Genomic DNA, 22,905 nt, shown 5'->3' on the forward strand with positions numbered 1-22,905 from the left:
ACTACCATGTTGTATAACCACCCCCTTTATCTACTTCCAAAACATTGTTTTCACCCCAAAAGGAAACCCCATGCCCACTAGGCAGGCATTCTTCATTCCTCCCTCCCCCACCTAGCATCCACTAATTGGCTTTTTGTGTCTATGGGTTTGCCTATCATATAAATCATATTGTATGATTTCATATAAATCATACAATACTTGGCACTTTTATCTGGCTTCCTTTACTCAGAATAATATTTTCAAGGTTCATCCACTTTGTAACATGTATTGGTTCTTCTTTTATGGATGAATAACATTCCATGGTACAGATAAACCACCATTGGTGGATCCCTGTGTCTTCTTTTGATGTTCGGGTGGGTTCCATTTTCTGGGCGTTGTCCCTAGTGCTGCCATGACCACGAGCACATGTATACTCGTCTGTTTACAGTCCTTGTGGGTACATACCCAGGAATGGAATTTCTGTGTTTAGCCCTTGGAGAAAACTGCTATCTGTGCTATACCCCGAGTCACTGATTTGATCATCTCTATTTTTTTTTTGTTTTGGCAGTGGGGGCAGGGGGTAGATGAATCTTGGCTGACATACCTTCTGTGTGGCTAAGTGGGATAATACAGTTGTACAGAATGGACAAGTGGTCATCAAACAGAGGGAACTGCCAGCTAAGTGGTTCCGTGTAATTTTTCTGCAACCACTGGAAGAGATAGGCTGAGAAAAATGATAGATGGAAGCAGAAAGGAAGCTCTGCTGCAGAATCTAGGCTATGTTGGAGAAGGACAGATGGTTGGATGACAGTCAGTCTGAAATGCTGAAATGACAGGCTTAACCTAGGTATCAACTTTCAGTAATCCTGCTTTCTGCCTTTCTCATTCTGTCACCATTCTTCTTTGGACATACCCATTCTTCAATGCCTGTTGGCTTTCCACCATTCTGTGGTCTGTTACTGTCACTCACAAGAATTTGGCTGTCAGGGAAGATGCCAGCAGGCCTTTTAAAAGCCACTGCAAACTTTCATTGCTAACTTGTAACTTGGAGGAACTTTCAGAGAAAGGGTTATAAATAAAATGCATGCATCAATCTGGGCTTCGCAACAGGAATGCAATTCCACTTCGTGGCTAGAGATAAAACATGTCTTGCCGTGCACAGTGAGCTCTCCGTCGTGCTTGCATTTTATTTCCCATCACAATCTAAGTTATGGCAGATGAAGCTGCTCATAAGGTATGAGGTTAGACAACCCCATGCTAATTCACACTTACCCGTTATGCTGTGTTTTTAAAGACCCAAGCTAACTCTGCTTTCTTCTGCAACGCAGGCTTGGGGAGGAGCTGGGAAAAACTCATGGGACAAGGGTGAATACGGTTTGACTTTCCAACCGGGTTAAGCCTTTTGAGAGCAAGACTGACTCTTAGATCTCTTTGTGTCTTAAAATGCCTGGCAGAGTAAGTCATGTAAAGGGCGTGCACTCCTGTTAAGGAGTGTGTGCTGCTGGTGACCATGAAGATTCATAGACAGAAAACAAACATCCCTAACAGCTACTCAACATGGAGACACTTTGCTTGGTGCTGTCTGTAGATGGTTCTGATTTCATGTCTGTTATGAGCTTGCAAGTTTAATGCTGCTGTTATTTCCATTTCTCATCTGAGCATTAGAAGGTAGTAGCCTTTGCATGGAGCACATATTTGGAAAAGACAGGCTTATGACTCAGTGTTCTTAGTCATCCTACCTTAATGCCGTCTCTGCTCCCTTCAAAGTACTCAAAAGGGAGTGTTTTCTCTCCCTTCTTCCTTTTCTTTCCTTGCTTGGGAACCTTGCCATTCTTGACTGACTAGGACCAGCCGAAGCCTTCTTGTGCCTTTTTTCATGCACTTGTTTATTCACTCATTCACTTAATTATTTACCAGTCAGTTGATGTTTTGAATAACTATTGAGCTGCCATTCTAGTTGCTGCAGATATAAAAGTCAGTAATAGAAGGTTCCTGGCTTGGGGGAACCCAGACAGGCAGTGAGATAACTATAGTGCTCTGTGTTGTGGGCCAAGGTTAAGGGAATCTCAGGATACCTGAGAAAGCAGCATATTGGGGCTTTACCTAAAAAATCAGGACAAGAAGACACATCCTCCAACAGGTGGCATCTGGTCTAAAGCTTGATGATGAGGGACTGGCCCCCTGAAGGAAAGTGTGGTTAGACTATGTAGTTTTCCAAATCATTGTCTAAAGTTCACATTTAGAATTAATAAAATGGTTAAGAAAAGGTTTAAGAATGCAAATAGTTATCTTACCCACAAGATAACTCAAAATGTTGTGTGGCTTTAAACACAAAATGGTGATTTGTAGTAAATTCTGGATTTTATTTTTAAAAAATTAACAGGTTAAGTACATGTCTCTTTTTCCTCATAGCCACCATAATAGAAAATAGTCAAAGTCTGTAAGTTAAACTTGTCCCTTTTTGTCAGTACCATACCGAGAACACAGAAGTAATCTTTTTCCTACCAAAAGAGCTTCTGCTTTGAATTCATCCCTCACTACCTTGAAAATTATTTTTCTTCTATTTACCCTTCGTTTTACTTTTCTTTAAAAGTCAAAAAACTTCTTTAACCTTTCCCTGAAGAGAACATTTAAAAAATAATTACATGTATTTCTTTTTTTTTCTTTTTGGAGATGGAGTCTTACTTTGTCGCCCTTGATAGAGTGCTGTGGCATCATAGCTCATAGAAACCTCCAACTCTTGGGCTCAAGTGATCCTCTTACCTCAGCCTCCCAAGTAGCTGGGACTCCAGGCACCCACCACAACACCCGGCTAGATTTTCTATTTTTAGTAGAGATGGGGTCTCCCTCTTTATCAGGCTGGTCTTGAATTTCTGAGCTCAAGCAGTCCACCTGCCTCAGCCTCCCAGAGTGCTAGGCTTACAGGTGGGAGCCACTGTGTCTAGCCTAAATATGTTTCAAATTTTGTAATAACATATCCAAAATAATAGATGTCGGTTGGAAAGAAAAAGTAAAGTTTCAGAAATTGAAAGAATTAAAAGTGATATTGTCTGCTTATTCCTACCTCCTTCCCTGGAGGCAACTGTTGTACACCTGTCCTTCCAGGTAGGCAGGGTCTCGATCTCACCTGGGCACTGTTGAAAATAGGGGCCAGATAATACTTTGTTGTGAGGGCTCCTCTGTGTCTAGGAGGGGTTTACCGGTATCCCTGTCCCTACTAGAGGCCAATAGCACACCCCTTCCCCTACTCTACATGTGAAAACCCAAAAAATCTCCAGGCATTGTCTCCTGGGAGCAAAATCACCACTGTTGGGAACCACTCTTCTAGATATCCTAAAATACACACTTAAAATTCAAGAATTAATGGAAAAGTCAGACATTATTGGGCATTTTCAGGTATAGTGATTTGAAAAAAGAAATTAAGGCTCGGTGCCCATAGCACTGTGGTTACGGCGCCAGCCACGTGCACTGAGAGTGGCGGGTTCAAACCTGGCCCCCGTCAGCTGAACAGCAATGACAACTGCAACAAAAAATAGCTGGGCATTGTGGTGGGTGCCTGTAGTCCCAGCTACTTGGGAGGATGGGGCAAGAGAATCACTTAAGCCCAAGAGTTGGAGGTTGCTGTGAGCTGTGATGCCACAGTACTCTACCAAGGGTGATATAGTGAGACTCTGTCTCAAAAAAAAAAAAAATTAAAAAACAACACTGACAAGAAGAGAACACACATAAGAGTGAACTTTCCCATTTGAACAGTTTATTTTGGTATGGAAGGTCCACATACCTACATATCTATAAAGCACTTTTGAGTTCCATTTTCTCTTCCTTTTTAAAACTGCGATATCATTTCCCGGTTAGTGGTATTTATCTGCTGTATTGCTGCAGAAAGCATGAGTCCTGGATCAATAACACAAAGAAAGGAACCTGTAGGAGATGGAGAGGGGCGGGAGGGGGAGGCAAAGCAATCAGTGTGGGCAGCGAGTGCAGCTCCTGCTGGGGGGGCTGGAGCAGTCTCAGCAGGCTGAGGTAGCAAGGGTGATCCCACACGGAAACTTTAATCTTCAATCCAGAAGGGGGCATTACCACCCCCAGGGAGCTTTCTGATGTTAGTGGAATCAAAACCTTAGGAGTCAGGGGAATCTGGATGGAAATCTTGACTGAACCACAGGGCGCGTAACCTTCCGAGCTCTGAGTTTCCAAGTCTGTGCAAATGCTCTCTCTTCTTTTCATCTTGAGTAGGCTGACCACACAGGCGTGAAGAGTACAGCGTTAGATACATTCCCATGGCCAAAGTTCCCCCATTTGCTATGTGTTTCAACTTGGTCATGTCTTCTAACTGTCTCCCTAGCTCACTGTTCTCACCTGGGGAGAACAGGAGTCATTCTCACCACATCAATTTGTATGAAGTGAGTCGCAGCCAACGCACATAAAGAGCCTGGAAACACTCCTGGCACACAATAAGTGCTCAGCACTTGTTAGCTCATCACTTGAGTAATAGCCCAGGGTAGTTGAGAGGCTTAGAGATGGAAGAAAACGTCTAGAACAAAACCTGGTGTGTGATAAGCATTCCATAAACGGCAGGACTGGACAACCTTGCTCTTTCTCGGCTGTTCTCTTTGCTTCCCTCTCCTGTCCCTCACGGCGTTTGTTTCCTTTATTTATTTTTAATCATGTTTCCTGCAAGCCTTAGCGCTCAGGTGAGAGAGGACTAACCCTTAGACCGTGCGTTTTATTTTTCTCATGCTCATTTCTGTGTGAATAATTATCATATTGACTCTGAATTTATTACACTACAAAGAATGACTTTACGTGAAATCTCATGAATGTAAACATCAATGTAAGATAAATTAGTTAGAAATTGAATTCATCGAATGCAATTGGATATGTTTCCGTATGACGAATAAAGAATTTTCCGAATAAAATCTAAATCTCTGATGTTCCATTTTTGCGTGAGTAGAAGACACATGTGGGGCTATTTGATAAGGTTAAAATATGATTGCATTGCAGTAGATTAGCCGTGCTATCAACTCACTTTTTAGTTTGGGAGAGAAAGCAGTTTGGGGGTAGAGTTTAGGGGATAAAACATGAAGATTGAAGATTTCTGAGTACAGGTTTATTACATCTCTTACTTACCTTTAACACTGGCTATTAAAAGATGTCCTTCAATGGACAATTCTTTTAATTAATCGATTTCCTTGTATTTTTTATTCTTATTTTTTTATTTCAAAAAATTTAGAGGGAACGGTGCTTTTTGTTTGTTTGTTTTTGCCACATGGATGAGTTGTGTTACAAAGTAAAACAAAAAAACATTTTTGTTTTTAAATAGCATCCACTTTATTCCCATTTTCTGTGAAAGCTCTTTCCTTTCAATATGATCTCCAAAGGGCTGAGAGTGCTCTTCTCCAAACCAGGCCATAGAGCAAGTGGTCACAGATGAAGAAAGTAAATCCATTAAAGAAGAAATGGGAAAATGTGTTCTGCACCTTATCAGACCCAGAATTATCACCGGATGAGAAGTGCTTACAGGGAAAGGCAAGAAGTCTAGATGGAGGCTCAGTATGATGATAGCTGGTGACTTCCCAGGTATCATTTGTCACACTTCAGCAGGGTGATCTTTTCAAAGCCTGGACGTGACCGTGTCATTCTCCTCCTCTCCAGTGCTTTCAAAATAAAGCCCAAACCTGTCTCAACCTGAGATGTTCAGAGTGTCCAGCTGCCTGCTCCATCCTCCGTGGGCTCACCCGCCATCCCTGTCCCTATGGGTCCTTGCCATTTTGAGACCTCTCCTCATGCTCTAAGCCAGGCGTCCTCAAACTTTTTAAACAGGGGCCCAATTTACTGTCCCTCAGACAGTAGGAGGGCCGGACTATAGTTTAAAAAAAAAAAACACAAAAAAACTATGAACAAATTCCTATGCACACTGCACATATCTTATTTTGAAGTAAAAAAAAAAAAAAATGGGAACAAATACAATCACACCACCTCATGTGGCCCGTGGGCCACAGTTTGAGGACCCCTGAGAGTCTAAGCCCACCAAAGGGCCTTTTGACATGCTGACCCCCCACCTGCGTCTTGTGCCACCTCCATCACTCCCTGGGTAACACTTCCCTGGTCTTTAGTGCCCAGGAAAATCCCCTTCTCAAGCCCACCTGCCATAAAACCTCAGGCTCCACTGTTATCTCCCATGGAGCACTGGGATGCTCTCCTGTGAGGCAGTCATTCCAGCAGTAATTTTACATATATTTCTAAGCAGCTTTGATTAATGCCTGTCATTTCCACTATACTCTATGCTCTGTAGGGGACTGATCTTGTCTTCTTTTTGCTCATCAATTTCTCCCCTGCACATGGCTTGATACTGGCACATGGTTGACCCTTGAGATAATGGATAAAAGGCCATGCAGATGTAAAGGAGCCACAGAAAAGATGGGAAGGTTCATGTGGCACCTTCCTGGACAGAAGCCAGGAAGTAATGTGGTTTCAGGATGAAGGTCGGTGCTAAACTGATGGGATCCTAGGACTGTCCCTTGTTCTTAGTGGAGACACTTTCTATAATTCTCTAATGCATGGAAGTTCGACTTAGAAGTCCCAAGAAACTCCAGAAATGCTAGATGTGGTATCTGACCCCAAAGGAAGTTAATGAAATACAGTCAGAAAAATAAATAATGTAAAAGAAAGAGAAACTTGAGAGGTTCCATTTCCGGGAATTTAATATACATACATATGTACAGATGAAAGCAAGAATATGTGAGGAAGTAAGTTCAGTGTATACGGGCTCTCACATACACACATAGAATCCATTAAGGGGCTATCAGCAGGTTGTGTACATTTGGGTCCACCCACATAGTGAAATATTACTCAACCATTACAAAGAACAAGGTTAACTTATGGGTACTAGTATGTAAAGGTGTTAAGGACTATTTGTTAAATGAAAACAGATACTTGCATATTCATTTTAATAATATAAATGTATTTTCTTAAAATGTGTACAGATAGGAATGTCTAGGAAGAGATGAGATGTGTATTCTGATACACACGACAGGGGAAAGTCTAAAGGGATCCACAGCTGTTATTCCTGGTTAGCTCCTGAGATTAACATTCACAAGGGAATATTTCCCTTTTTTCCTGTTTAAATTTTAATAAGAAGAAGTCATAATAGATCTATGAGAGAAATTGTCACTCTAGAAGGAAGGCTGTTGGAAAATAAGCAGGATGAAACTATTGTTCATGCCGATGGTTCTCATCTAAGTCTGTTTTACTGCCCCAGAAAGCTTTTGCCAAGTCTGAAGTCACTCTTCAGTCATTTCTTCAGAACGGCAGTGGTGGTGCGGGTGGAGGGGGTGGTTGTTTGCGGTAGGCATCTAGGTGGTAGAGGGTGGAAATTCTGCTGAATGCTCTACAGTATATAGAACAGCACGCACAAAAAGACTTTTCCAATCCAAAAATGTCACTAGTGTCTAGCTGGAGAAACCCTTCTTTATGATGGTACCCTGTTCTTCCTATTCTGGTAATTTCTGGAAGTTGAGGTCCTCTATTGAGATGGCAAGGGGCTGAATTCTTGAGGTGAAACCAGCCATCATGTCAGAATACTGAGTTCACCAGTAACAGCTAGCCAGGTTGACATTTCAACAACAAAGTAGAATTGGTCAGCTAGTGTGGTGTGGAACCATGGATATTGTTGTTAATCACAGTATCCAAGAAATTCTACACTTTTTGGTGCCATATAACCTTTTGATTTACCATCTAAGGCTATAATGCACAACCCCTGGGCCACAGACCAGTACCAGTCCCTAGCCTGTTATGAACTGGGCACAGCAGGAGGTGGGCAGCAGTTGAGTAAGGGAAGCTTCATGTGTATTTATAGCTGCTCCCCACCGCTCACGTCACTGCCTGAGCTCCATCTCCTCTCAGATCAGTAGAGGCTTAGACTCTCATAGGAATGTGAACCCCAAGGCGATGTGCACATTGAGGGATCCAGGTTGAGTGCTCCTTATGAGAAGCTAATGACTGATAATCTGAGGAGGAGCAGAGGTAGTGATGCTGGTGCTGGGAGCAGTTGCAAATACAGATGATCATTAGCACGAGGTTCAACTGCACAGAGACCACCATAAATCAGTTGGTTGCAGATTCATCAAAACCATCTCCTTGCCCCAGCAGAGGAAAAAATGGTCTTCCGTGAAACCAGTCCCTGGTGCCAAAAAGGTTGTGAGCTGCTGATCCATGCCTTTCCCCAATTCATCTCCCTGTTTGTCTTCCAGTTAAATTTATATCAAGCTGTATCCAAGGTAGAGCTGAACAGATCCATACCACTCCATTCTCCTTAAGGTTTGTTTTATTTGCATGGAGTTTTTCTCACTGTAATTTCACTGGGATCATTGAGGGTGGGGGAAGAGAGCAGACCTTATTGTAAACCTTGACTTGGTCAAATTTCACTGTAATCTCAGCTCACTCAAGTCTTGTGGCCTGAGAAGTACACATGGAGAAACTTCTTCTCCTTGGAATTTGTTGTTTCTCCCGATGTCTTACTAGATGACGTACATTCTCTAGGTTTTATAGAGTTAACATATTTCAGTTCTGTTATCTAAGCCTAAAACAGAAATATGCCGAGACATATTTAACTACATAATTATACCTGTGCAAACCCTCTAGCCAAATGCCTATGATATATTATTCACTTAGCTGAATATATTTCCCCTTCTTGAACGTAGCAGATTTCCTCTCTGATCATTACATTCAGAGTTAGATATAATTATTTGAGTAACTCAAGGAATTTATTGTCAACAATAGTCAGTGGGAAGTTTCCTCAAATGGAAGAGTGTTTAGCATTTTTTAAATAAATAGACAATAACTTGCCACCCAGTTCCATTATTCATAACTTTTATCCCCTTCATTCATCTCTTGGGTCTGAGGAGAACTGGTTCTTTGGGCAATGATTTATTCCACTTCCACATCTTTGGGAAGAGACAGAGCAAAGAACAAGACCCAGAACTTGGGGAATTTTTATAATCATCTCCAGCTGTGAATGCTAAGGGTGCATCATTTTATGCAGTGAAGGGAATAGGACAAAACAAAGTCTTACTTCTAAAAAATAACCTGAAGTTCTCTCTAAGGGGGTGAAACTAAATTGCTACTGTAAAAAAACGGGAAGATGTTGCTAAGGGGAATATACTGAATGGTATCATTAATTAAATAAGGTACTTTTAAATTAATTGACAGCCTGCACTTAAGAATATAATTGCATATTAATCAACGATTTGTAGCCAAAACCTAATGCTATTTATTATGTTAGATAAAACTTTTCCCTGATATTTCAAAGCCAGGGATTCAACTTTGTTCGCAAATTCATCTCCAGAAATGAATATACTGTATTTGTGTGTGAGGAGCCCAAGTGAATAAATAAGTAGGAGTTTCTGAAGGGAACAACACAGTGGGATTAATCTTGAAAAGAGCAATTGCAGACATATGTCATATGTCATTACTGGAGAGTTGGCGACAGCATTATTCATTATGTGGTTTCGGAGTGTTCTAAATTAGAGAAATGGATTATTGGAAGTGGATGATTTCCCCAGATTGCTACTTAATAGTGACTGAAGGGTCTGCATTACTCATATTTGCAATGAAAATGGTGCCAAAACCCAGCAGTGGTTGACTGAAATGAAATGTAAGACCTATTGGGTATCATCTTGAGTTGCTGCCTAATTGCATGCCTGTTGCTTGGTATAAATGTCCTGGGGTCTCAGAGGTTGGGTGCTTGCAGCCACTGCAGATGGAAAGTGAAGGTTTCTAAGTTATTTACCTCTTTGTTTCTTCCTGCTCCCTCAGTGCCCTGCAGTAATTACTTTACCAACTGAAAATGCGTTTCTCCATTTGCCCTTCTGCATTACTGGAAACTCTCTCCCTTTGCAGCTCTCCGTCACTGTCGGGATATGTTTTCAGCTGCCAAGCTTTCCTTCTGCAGTGAGCAACGCATAGTCTCTGTCCATTCATTCACTCAAAGGTTTAGAGTCCCAACTATGTGACAGAGCCTGGTTCTAGAGTGGTGAGCAAATTAGTATCTACCAAGTGCAGGAGCTTCTAAACTCCTGGGGAGACATATTTTAAAATACGTATGTACAAATCTGCATGTAAAGTCCCCGTTTACCTTGCTTACCACTAAATTTCTGACTCACTGCGTTTCAACCCTCCTGACCTCCTTCGTGGTCTTTGAATATCCCAGGCTGTTTTCCATGTTGAGGCCTTTGCACGCACTCTCCTCCGCAAGGCTCTCCCCTGGGCTGTTCCCTACTCCTTGTGCATGTGTTAGGTTAGTTTAGCTGCTAACTTCTCAGAGAGCCCCTTCTTGACCCAGTTTAGACCTGAGCCTGCCCAACTGCTCACCGCCAGTCCCACTGACTGTTTCCTTCACCATGCTTATCTGCCAATATCGCGTTAATTCACACGTGTTCCTTGTCTGTGTCATGGGGTGGGGATTTTTCCTTCCTCATGTTTTATCATCAGCACCTGGAACTGGATGGGTGTTCAGTGGACATTTAGCATTTTTTATGGATGCATTTGCATTTGGACACAACTGCCAGCCAGAGCCAAAGGATGACAGCCAAAGATGCTATGGGATATTACAATAGAAAGACCTAATTTGGATGGAAGCTTCAGGGAAGGTTTCTGTGAAGGCCTGACATTTATGTGGGTGGGCAAGTAGGAATTGGAAACGAGGAGAGAGGGGAAGGGATGGTGCATATGGGGGAGACAGTTCTAGCACAGCACAGCGGTCCTCAAACTACGGCCCACGGGCCACATGCAGTGATGTGATTGTATTTGTTCCCATTTTGTTTTTTTATTTCAAAATAAGATATGTGCAGTGTGCATAGGAATTTGTTCATAGTTTTTTTTTTTTTTTTTTTTAACTATAGTCCAGCCCTCCAATGGTCTGAGGGACAGTGAACTGGCCCCTTGTTTAAAAAGTTTGAGGACCCCTGGAAGGAGTATAAGAACTTGGAAAATTCATGGGATACCCAGATATGTGTGTCCAGACTGATGTGAGAGGGGCTGGAGAGGTCAGCCCCACAGGCAGGAGAGTTTGTACTATGTTGTAAGGACATTTGGAGTAATTTAAAGAATTGGCATGACATGACCAGGTAAATGTTTTAATAAGGTGGCTTGGGCTGTTGTGGGAAGACTCGTTTGGGAAGGAAGAATAAAAGGATGCTTTCCATCTTGCCTGGCACAGATACAGCACTCATTCTGCTGATGAATGAATTAGTGAACATGGGCATACATAGGAAGTGATTTGTTCTTAAAAGAAGCCTTGCTCACAAAGAAGTGGGGTTGTTTGCTCTTTTCTTATTGATTAACTTGAATAGAAACTTATGTGAAAAGGACAGATAAATGGCCAAAAAAATACATGAAAAAATGCTCCTCATCTTTAATCATCAGAGAAATGCAAATCAAACTACTCTGAGATATCACCTAACTCCAGTAAGATTAGCCCACATCAAAAAGTCCCAAAGCTGTAGATGCTGGCATGGATGTGTAGAGAAAGGACTACTTCTACACTGCTGGTGGGACTGCCAACTAATACAGTCTTAATGGAAAGAAGTATGGAGAATCCTCAAAGAAATAAAGTTGACCTTCCATTTGATCCCACAATCCCATTACTAGGTACCTACCCAGAAGAACAAAAATCATTTTACACAAAGACATTTCCGCTAGAATGTTTACTGCAGTCCAATTGATAATTGCCAAGTTGTGGAAGCAACCCAAATGCCCATGAATGGATTAACAAATTGTGATGTGCGTATACCATGGAGTACTATTCAGCCATAAAAAGATGGAGACTTTATATCTCTTATTGTGTACCTGCATGGAGTTGGGACACATTCTTCTTAGTAAAGTATCTCAAGAATGAAAAAAAAAGTATCCAATGCAGTCAATACTATTATGAAATCAATATATAAACACTTACTCATTCAAATGATAAAACACAAATACAGTCTAACAAGGGGGAGGGGAGGAGAGGGAGAAAGAGGGGAGAGAAGGAAGGTGATTGATGGGAGGAGGGAGGGCATTTGGTGGGATCTCACCTAAAGTGCACAATGCAAGGGTATATTTCAAAAGACTCAATTTTAAATGTTTTACCACCAAAAACAAGTGAGGTTATGACTATGTTAATCAGTTTTATTTAAGCATTCCACATTATATATCAAATCATCATATTGTACCCCATAAATATACACAATAAGGATTTTAATTCAAAATTAAATAAAAATAACCTAAAAAAGAAGCCTTGCTGAAACATGAAGTTGTTGTTTGCGTAGGATTATGGGAAAAGGGTAGACAGACTATCTAAGAATTATTATAAAATTCATAATTATATTATCATAATTCTAAATGATATCTTAAGTCAGACACCTTTTTCCTTTGGCCTGCAACTACTATCAAGACATGACCCTGACTGCCAGAGTCATTCTTACAGGTGTGTTTTTTGTTTTGTTTTTTTCCTGCTGACCGTGATTTTCTCTATCTGGAAGTCAAAGTCCATTTTTGTCAGTTAATTTCAAAGCCAACCTCCCATGTGAAGATGGCTCCATCAAGGAACTCCATGAACAGGGACAGAGCTCCACAAATACAACTGTGTCCAGCCATCTCTTTCTGTATCTGTTCTGAATTTCAAATTCTAAAGCTAGCCCTGATGGAGGCAGGGACTATCTAGTATTTTAGTCTGCATAACTAGGACAAGAAAAACCAATAGAGCCTATACTAGTTGAAGTGATACAAACTTCAGTAAGACATAAATTCCCAAATCTCAGTGGCTTAACACAATGTAATATCTTCTTACCTGTAGCTGCAAATGGATGTCCTGATGGACAGGCAGTTCTACTCCATTATGTGATGCAGGGATCCAGGCACCTTCCGTCTGTGGCTCTGCCATGATGGCTGCCAAGGATGGGGTGGATCACAAGGGCTGAGCCTAACATGATGCAGAGCCCCACCTTGCTCCCATTCTAATTGGCCACACTTGCTTGCAAAAGAAGCCAGAACATATAAATTCTGTCCCTGGAGGAACAAGAAAACAGGTAAACTGCTAGGCAAGCTCTGCCAACAAACACAGATTCTTTTTCTACTATTTACAGTTTTTAATGGCTGAACTAATTTACACAGTAATATATTACTGAAGATGTTAGACATTTTTTTCCTCACAATTTCTAGGGAAAAAAAAAAACAAAATCAAGTTGTTGTACAATTCTAACTTTCCATCCAGCTCTTTAGGATCTGTTTTACAAACAATGGGATAGTTAAGGATTTTCAGCTGTGCAGTGGAATTAAGCCAGAGAATAAAAGTAGCTTTTGAAGTTAGGAACTAAAATGCATAGTAACACAGGCAACCAGAAACCCCATAGGGCTTTAACCTTGTTTTGTCACATCTCCCAACAAAGTCCTGACTTGTTTGGGGACTTTGCTTAGCTCTTTGCAGAGGTAGCTTGATTTCTGTATCACTTCAAACCTTCCTCCTCTGTGAATGAGCCTTAGGGTATGACCAGGTGGCACCTTCAAATAGGAACCTTTTGTACCTGGAGAAATCAGATCATCTTTCAAGACTTGGCTTCGGGGATGTCGCTTCCGAGAAGCCCTTCCAGTTTCCGTCATCCAGCTTCCAGCTATAGCAGCCTGTTTCTTTCTTAAGCCACTAATTTATCCTGAGTGGTCTAGGATAGTTCCTTTGTGACAGTTATGAAGTTTTTTGTGTTTGTTATCTTATTTAAAATGTAATACCAGTTCATTGCATCATTTTTAGAAATTGCAGATTTTTATAAAGTCAAGACGAATGGAAAAGCAACTATCCAATGTGCTCAGTACTAATGTGAAATGAATAGATAAACAGCTACACGCCCACGTGAGAGAAAAGTACAATTATATTCAAGTGTGTGTGTGTAGGGGGGAGAGTAGGGGATTGCAAAGCTCCCATCTAATGGGCACACTGTAAGGTTATACAGCAACCCCCTGGGTGAAGGGCTCAACTACTACTTGAACTTTACCTTAGAAATGTGAGCAACATAACCTAATCATTTGTGCCTTCATATTAAATCTGAAATATAAAATTAAAAAAACTTATATTACATAGAAAAAAAACAAGTTAAAATGATGCATGATTTTTTTACACAGAATGCTTGTTGTTGTATGCCACCATGCTCTGAGGTTGAACACATGTTAAGAGTAGGTACCATGTCTCTCTTCACGCTCCCATTGCCAAGCAGGGAGACTGACATACATTTCCCTCCACAATTTTAGTAGTAGAAGGGTGGAAGGATGGGTGGGTGTTTGCATTAATGGGTGACCTGTGTAGCTCTTCACAGATGAGAACACCTACCCACACCCAAGGACAGGGTAAGGATGAGTTGGAAGTGATATATTTGGGTCAACACAAGCTGAACCAGTGCTGAGATTAAAATCCTCTGGTTTTCAAACAGTTCAATTTTATGTTCTTCAGGAAAATTGGTTTTTGGAGTTTAAATCACTGTAGAATCAGGTCAGGTTGTACTAGGCAACAAACTACTACCCGGTTTCCCCGAAAATAAGACATCCTCCGAAAATAAGACCTACTTACAGGAAAGATAAGATGTCCCCTGAAAATAAGACCTAGTGCATCTTTGGGAGCAACCTTAAAATAAGACACTGTCTTATTTTCGTCGAAACAGGGTACTTAGAGAAGTGTATCCCTCACTCCTGGTAGTGTACTGCACGTCTCTTCCATGAGGTGACTCAGGATCCAGGTTGCTTCCATTTTGTAGCTGTATCTTTTGGCTTGAATCTGTGGGAAAAGAAGAGCCAGTGACCTGTTCTGTGAGTTTCTGCAATGGAAGTACTTTTTACTCATACACCACCAGCCAGAAATTATCACCCAGCCTCACGCAACAGAGTATTTTGATTGACCAGGAATGAAAGGAGAAGTAGGTATGAATGGACACTATTAATGTCTATCAACATAACCATGTCTGATGCAGTATTAATTGATTACAGACAATGTACTAAAAATGGTTCTCTTTTGCATTTCTGTAATATTGAACATTTTTTCCAACTCTTTATTCAAAATTTGTCTTTCTTCTTTTGAGAAGCTTCTGTTCATGCTTTTTGCCCACTTTTTAATATGGCTGTATGTTTGTTTGTTTTTTTTTTCTTGCTGATTTGCTTGAGTTCTTTGTAAATTCTGGGTATTAGCCTGTTATCAGATGTATAGCTTGTGAATGTTTTATCCCATTCTGTAGGTTGTTTATTGATTGTTTCTTTAGCTGTACAGAAACTTTAGTTTAATCAAATCCCATTCATTAATTGTTGTTGTTGACATGTTTACCATTGAGGTCTTTGTCCTTCTTTGCCTAGGTTGATATCTAAAAGAGTCTTCACTGTATTTTCCTCTAGAATTCTTATGGTTTCATGCCTTAGATTTAAGTCTTTTAGCCATCTTGAATTAATTTTTATGAGTGGTAAGAGATAGGGGTCCATTTCATTCTCCCACATGTGGCTATCCAATTTTCCCAGCCCCATTTTTTGAATAGAACTCCCCCCACTCCTCCCCAGTGTATGTTGTCTTCTTTGTTAAAGATTAGTTGGTTGTGGCCAGCCTCAGGGCATGCGGCCAGCACCATAACCACTGCTCTACGGGTGCTGAGCCTACTGATATAGTCTTATTACATCTTCAAAACAACACATAAGAGAGAAAATAATTCTCTGAGTCCTCACAAGGAGTTTAGTGGCTTGCTTAAGATTTCCTTGGATCTAACCAGAGCCAATCTAGAACTGACAGCCCTTCAATTTATCTGAAATGTTAAATAAGATGGTTTACACTAAATTTGAAAGAAATAATTCAATGTTTGAACGGATTTGTGTGTCAAGTTGTAACCTAATCATGCCTAGCACATAATTATTCTTCCATATTGCTTCCAGGTCCACAGTACACAGTTCAGACCCATATTCCAGGCTTTGCTGACATTCTGGGTCTTAATTCAGGGGTCAGGAGCTGAGGTTCCACTTGGTCTATCTGCAGCCCTCCCTCCTCACCCTCCTGGAATGACTGCCGAGTAATGACAGGTTCTCTTCTCTGGTTCCATGGTTTTTGTAAAAGGGTAGGTTGACATATCAAACCATTAATTTAATATGGCTGGAGCAAAGTTTTAACATATTAGCTCAACAATCTGGAAAAATTTCAACAATCTTAAAACCAGGGACATTTCCAAAGCTGGCATGTTTAATGAATTAATTTCCTATAGGTTGGGTTTCATTTAGAAATCTAATCAATGGGGAATGCCTAGAATGGATTATATGGACTTAATCTAGTCAAGGAGGGTGGAGCTGAGAGGAAGGGGGAGGTCCAGAGGCCTCAGGTTCTGCATAAATAGACATCACGGTTCCTCTGGAGGCCACTCTGACAGCAGATCTCAGGTGAAGAGGCTACAGGCTGGAGACTGGAAGGAGTGTTGTGAACAAACAGGGAAATTCTTACTGAGGAAAACCCAAGTAGACCTGCTTAGGGGAGTCTCAGGCATTGGCTTCAGGAAGAGACTGACTAGGAGATTCTCCAGGAAAGATGGCCACAGATGGGACCTCCTCACATGGTCAGGGAAAATCCTGCAACAGCCCTGGATCGGAGCCTCCACGGTTGGTGTCACCCCAAGGAACGTAGCTGGAAAATATTGACTGTGACACCTGAAGTTCAGTAGTTTCACCTGCTCAGAGGGGGTTGACCCCATCGAAGACTGGCAGAGACTTACTTGGCTGTGTTGTGTGAGTCTCCTCAGGACCAGTTGGTATTGGAACAATTCCTAATATCTACTCCTCACACCTCTAGGCCTTGGTCAAGGAAAATGGTGTGAGGAGTTGCAGAAACCTGGAGGATGTGTTAAGAAACAACATGAGACCCAAGAAATGGTCTGTAGTCACCTTCCAAGGACAGGAATTTCTGGTGCCTAAGTCAAATGCTGAGATGGCCAATGCTGAAGCCAGTGGCATGGATGATGTGGTGAACTTGTTCAGCAAGCACAAATCCTCTATGAACCACACACATGTAGAGGGAGAGGAGTTCTACCAAGGACTATTTCTGGAGAAGGTGACCTGAAGAGTGTGAGACCCAGGCAGACATTGGAGAAGGATCTGGAAGAAGACAGGAAAGAGGAAATAGCAATTATATCTCAAGAGCCTCAGTGTCCCCAGGGTCCTGATTATATGAGGGCAAAGCATGGGAAGGAGCCCCAACAAGGAACCTGTCTGAAAACTGGGTGCCGTCACCCCGCCCCCAGAATTTCAGAGAGTGAAGTGTCCACTCAGAGTAGGAATGGAAGACATTCTCAGAGTCTGAGACGTTCCAAAAGAAGAAAGATGAATAGCACCTCTACTTCCCAAGAAGGATCTCTAGGGGAAGTCCCCCACCTGGACAGCAGGGAACCCCCCAGGACAGGATGGGTGGGATTCAGCTCTCTCACCAGGTACTGGGAAGCCCATTTCTCATGCTCCTGGTCGAGAAAGCTTTCAATGTGGGGAGTGTAATAAAAGATTTCCTTATGAGTCTTAGCATCTCATTCACCAGAGGACACATTCAGGAGAGAGGCCTTTGACATGCTCCTGTGGGAAGGGCTTCCTACAGCCCTCAGACCTCTGAGTTGACCAGTAAATTCACACAGGTAAGAAGCCGTACAAGTGTGACACCTGTGACAAGAGGTTTACCCACAAGTCCACCCTTGCATGGTCATGAGAGGACCCACACAAAAGAGAGACCATACTCCTGCAAATTCTGCAAGAAAAATTTCAGCCACAAGGGGAACCTCAACCTTCGCCAGCACATTCACTTGGTATTGAGACCCTTTGTATGTTCAGAGTGCAAAGCCACCTTCCGTCAGCTGGGCACTTTCAAACACCACCTGACTACACACTCAAACCTCCCACTGATTCCATAATCACATCAGTCTTTGTCCTCAAAAACAAGGTGACTGAGGAGTCATTACAAAATGACACGAGACACATAGGGTACTACTTACAGATGTCTGGCACACAACAGGTCTGTAGATCTTTATAACCTGTAGATCTTTATCACCAGGATCTCTGAATAAACAGTTATCTTTCCTTAAAAAAAAAGAAAAAAAATAAAGATTACTTGGTTGGTTGTAGGTAGACAGTTCTGCATCTTGGTCTCTGTTCTGTCCCATTAGTCTATGTTTCTATTTTTGTATCACCTTACCCCAGTTAGAGTTGATTTTATTAAGAATCCAAAATCAATAGATGTTGGCATGGATGCGGAGAGAAAGGAACAATTCTACACTGTTGGTAAGACTGCAAATAGTATAACCCTATGGAAAACAGTATGGCAATACCTCAAAGAACTAAAAATAGACCTACTATTCGATCTGGCCGTTCCATTATTGGGTAACTACTCAAAGGAAAAGATTTTTCATCAAAAACACACCTGCACTTTGTTTTTTATTGCAACACAGTTTAAAAGTGCCCATCAATTCATGAGTGAATTAATAAAATGTGGTATATGTGTACCATGGAGTACTACTCAGCCATTAAAAAAGGGAACTGGAGACAATTCTCCTAAGTGAAGTATCTCAAGAATGGAGAAATAAATACTACCTGTGCTCACCATTAAGTTGGAACTAACCAACCATCACATATGTGCATAGAAAGAAATAAAGTTCAGTGGAAATCAATCAGGTAGGATAGGGGAGGAGATGGGCAGAAACCTATCTCATAGGTACAATGAACATTATTTCGATGACAGGCACACCTATAGCCAGGACTCAAGCATTACAAAAACTACCCTAAATCATTTGTACCCCCTTAATGTTTTGAGAGTAAAACAAAAATGATTCAGTGAATGAATGCTGGATTGAAGCTTCCTGGATCTGAGCCTTTACTGGGAATGATTTGTGCAATCTGGGGCAAGTCACCCAATCTCTCCAAGCTTCATTTGCTTCATTAAAAATTGAAAATAATAATTTTAGTTCAATAATATGCTAATTGCTGCACCTGAGCATTGTGTGAGTATGCTAAATATTAGTTATCTTTATAAATGTTCAATAATACTTAAAATAACTGTCATGATTACAATCCTATTATCATTAGTAGGAGCAATAATAATACAATTACTGTTCACCCTCAAGTGGACTGCATTAGACCTCAAAAATGGCTATCAAAAGACGCCATTCTCAGTTTTCCCAAGTGGTCCACATGCAGCAGCAGAACCTCACCTGCCCATAGCGTGCTCATTATTGAATACCATGCAAGACTGAGCACCCTATGTTTTAAGAACAAAAAGGGGAGAGGGATATCCATCATTTTCAACACAGCTGCCTCAATCTGAAAATAACTGCTTCCTGTGCCACCATTAACCCTGTTGACTGCATCTCAGCAGAGAGGCTGGTGTGGCCTTCTCAGCTGTGATTCTGCTGCCAAAACATCGACAGACTCAATAAATGCCCAGAAATTTAACATGCGCCTGCTGTCTGCTGAACAGCTCTGGGCCCAAATAGGTTTCTTTTATTATGGACAGAAAGGCCAAGTGAAATTTTAATCAGACAGACAAGGAGGGTATCTGAGAACACTGAAATGCCAGCCCTGCTGGTATTTCTACAATATTGAACTTGTCTTTTTGGGTCCTTTGTAGCTATTTCAATTAGCTGTGATGCACACAGCCTGTGTTTTTGCAAACTCTCCTCTTTTTAATTAAGATGCTGTTCACTGGGATATTAGAAGGCACACAATTCTTCTTGTAATATGCAAACTGTGAAGGAGAAAATTAACCAGTTGAAACATTTGGATTTGCAAAGTGCGTTGTTAGCCCAATCCTTGTACTCCTAGCTAAAGTCATAGCACTATTCATACGGGGTGTTTTCCCCTCCCATCCCAGTCTCTTGATTTCTCAGCTTTCAATTATATTATGATATTATATATTTGTTTTAATACATAGTGAGCCTGTTTTCCTCTTTTATTTTTAAAATAATGTAATATTTCGTAAAAATAAAAGCATATCTGTAATAAATATGGATACTGGGAAGCATAAAAACACAAAAACCCATGGACCTACCACCCAACTTAAAAAATTGAAACATTTATCAATACCACTGAAATTACTTGTTTGCTTCTTGGTGAGTTAATTTTTCCTAGAAAACACCGTATGTCTTTGGAAATGCTAGAATAACAAGAGGTATTTCTTAGTTTAAATTAAAGCTTTTGCCAAATTATGAGTCCACAAAAGGCTGTAATATCATTTCCGACATCCATTCATTTACTCATTTGTTCTACATTAAGAATTCCTGCATTCATTCTTTCCTTCATTAAATTTTGAGTATAATTGCAGTCTTCTTTAAAATATAATTAATATACATGTGATAATTGCTATCCTTTGAATGTTTATATTCCCTTCCCCCTAAAAAAATCATATGTTGAAATGGTAATGGTATAAGAAGATGGGTTCTTTGGACAGTAATTAGCTCAGGAGGCAGAGCTTTCATGAATGGGATAAGTACCCTTATGAAAAGAGCTTCAGAGACTCCTCACCCCTTCCAGGATGTGAGTTTAGAGTGAGAAGGATGTCTAGAAGAAAGTACATGCTACCAGACACTGAATGTTCCAGCACTTCGATCTTGGACTTTCTAGCCTCCAGAACTGGGGGGAATAAATCTCAGTTGGTTCATGAACCACCATGTCTATGAAATTTTGTTATAGCCATCTGAATGGATAAGGCAATAGTTACTGTCTTTAGATAATAACTAAGACAATAGTTATTATCTTTAGATAATAACTAAGGTAATAGTTATTATAATATTTGATTATAACATATTGACTATAATACTGGGGTTCTGGAGAATTCCTTGTCAGATTCACATAGGACATTATATTTTGTTTGCAAACTCACAGTGTTAGTAAGCAAACATATCTTTCCTTCAAGAATGTTAGTCAGGGATACACTTGAAATATCTTCACTCACATTGAAAAAAAAGAAAGAAAGAAACTGCAAGGTGTTTTAATTGACATTCTGTTCTCCACCTTTTTTTTTTTCCCCTTTGCTTGGAGGTAAAAGCTTCATGGAGTCTGTGTAGAAATGTAGAGTCAGTAAGCCCATAGTTCTTGATGAGTTTCTGAACTATCTAACCTCAGGCTAATGAGGCAAGTCTTAACCACAGGCCTCCTCTCCTGTGAGCTGTCCACCTACAGTTGCAGAGCTAATTTTACTCTCAAAACTCTTTTGAATGCTTTTGGTTCCTGCTGACTCTTGAGTCCTAAGGAATGCCTTCACCCTGTGGGGAAAAGGTAGAGGGAACATCAGGGCTCATGAACCCTCCAGGAGATGAATGTCATCCCACCTGTACATACCTGGATGACGCAGCCTCAGTGTTCTTCGAGTAGAATTTTTTAGCATAGGACATTGCAACCAAATATTAGCTATTTGAATAGTCTCAACTAGGAATTATCTGCAACATGGCATAGTTCTAATGGTCTATCTTTTCCTTTAAGGAAATAATATATTTATCTTTCTTATTTTTCTTTCCCTGAGAAGAGAACCAACACATGCACATTTTTAAAAAGACAAATACTTTCTGCAAGTATAGAGAAAATTATTTCTTCCTTATTTAAACTAACCACTTGAAGACTATTCACTGCTCAGAGCAACTTTGCTGACCTGGTTCTTTCTGTGCGTGTGTGTGTGTAAAGTTGGATCATATCATATATTTCTATCCTTCCCTTTCGACATAAATATCTGAAGCATCCTTCTTGGTGGCATACATGAACGTATCTGCTGCTTTTTAATGACTCCGCAGCATTCCATTTTATGGTGTGCCATTTATTTAGGCAGGTCCCTCCTGCTGGCCATTCTGTTTGCTCCTCTTGTTTTCTTCAACACTTGAGAATGTTTTCTAAGCATATGATTCTCTGAGTGACATTTTCTGTGACAGTGGATGGCCCATGGTTTTCAACAATGGGTGGAAATTTCCTTCCCATCTGTGAACCTTTTGCTAAATTAGAGATATCAAGGTAGCTGAGGAAGCCAGTCATGGACATTGTTGTCTTATGGAGGAAACAGGAGTCAAAAACACATGTCCTGGGGAGAAAAACAATATTCTACAACTCTTGTGTGGCCTTTTTTCATTTTCGGTCAATAAAGTTTGCCAAGTGGCCCCTCTTCGCACAGAGAGAAATGAATGGATTTGGACGTGTGTCCTTGTGTATTCTGACCCATGCTTAGTAGGTAACAGGAAGATCTGAACCCCAGGTCAAAGTTCTTGTGAACTGCTTATTTTCGCAATACCTTTATCAAACTTAGATTTTCCTTCAGTGCCTAAGAATAATGGGAAAAAAGAGTACCACGGTTCTCACCTATCTCATGGAAATCACAAGGCTTTCTTGGGTCATGATGGTTCTGAATTCATGATTTACAAAATATATGGCATCGTATGTCTTCCCCAGCACTCTGCCCACTGTGTGCTTGCCACGTCTCTCGGTCCCTCTCCCTCCCGAAGCCCCCTCCTCATCTCTTCCCTGTGTGCTGTTTCCTCTCTCCTCTATCCTTGCCGACAACTCTATTCTTCTCATGGCTTCTGGAGAGATCTTCTTAAATGGTACATTTTATCATGGTGCTCTTTTCACTTACAACCCTTCAGTGGTTTTCCATTGTACATGGGGAAAATTTCGGAGATCTCAGTGAAACTTTCCAAATCCTGCTTCTGCGATCCAGCCCCGTGTCCTGCTCAAACTAATCTTCTATCAGATCCTCAAATAAGCAAGGCTCTTTGGTGTTTCAGAGACTTCGTGACTATTCTTCTCCTCTGCTGGGATGAGCTCTGCTCCTGTTTTGCATGGCTGTTCCTTCTTTATATGTCCTTTGAAAAGTCATCTCAGAAAGGCAAACCTGTCTCTTCCCCTGGACAGCAGAGGCTCCTTCCTTAGGCT

General features: G+C 41.0%; 1 protein-coding gene across 14 annotated transcripts in view; it reads left to right on the forward strand.

Moving 5' to 3' along the window:
• RBFOX1 (RNA binding fox-1 homolog 1) overlaps positions 1-22,905 on the forward strand; it is a 2,283,260-nt gene that overhangs the window by 1,460,574 nt on the left and 799,781 nt on the right. Inside the window, exon 1 of one of the 14 annotated variants that reach the window (XM_053556422.1) lies at positions 14,901-14,919. The exons of the other annotated variants lie outside the window; for them this stretch is intronic. The gene's annotated coding sequence lies outside the window, so the exon portion shown is untranslated. Of the gene's footprint in view, positions 1-14,900; positions 14,920-22,905 lie in introns of those variants that run through there. 14 annotated transcript variants of the gene reach the window in all.

The sequence above is a fragment of the Nycticebus coucang genome, chromosome 12 (genome assembly GCF_027406575.1).
Source record: "Nycticebus coucang isolate mNycCou1 chromosome 12, mNycCou1.pri, whole genome shotgun sequence".
Taxonomy (NCBI): Eukaryota; Metazoa; Chordata; class Mammalia; order Primates; family Lorisidae; genus Nycticebus; species Nycticebus coucang.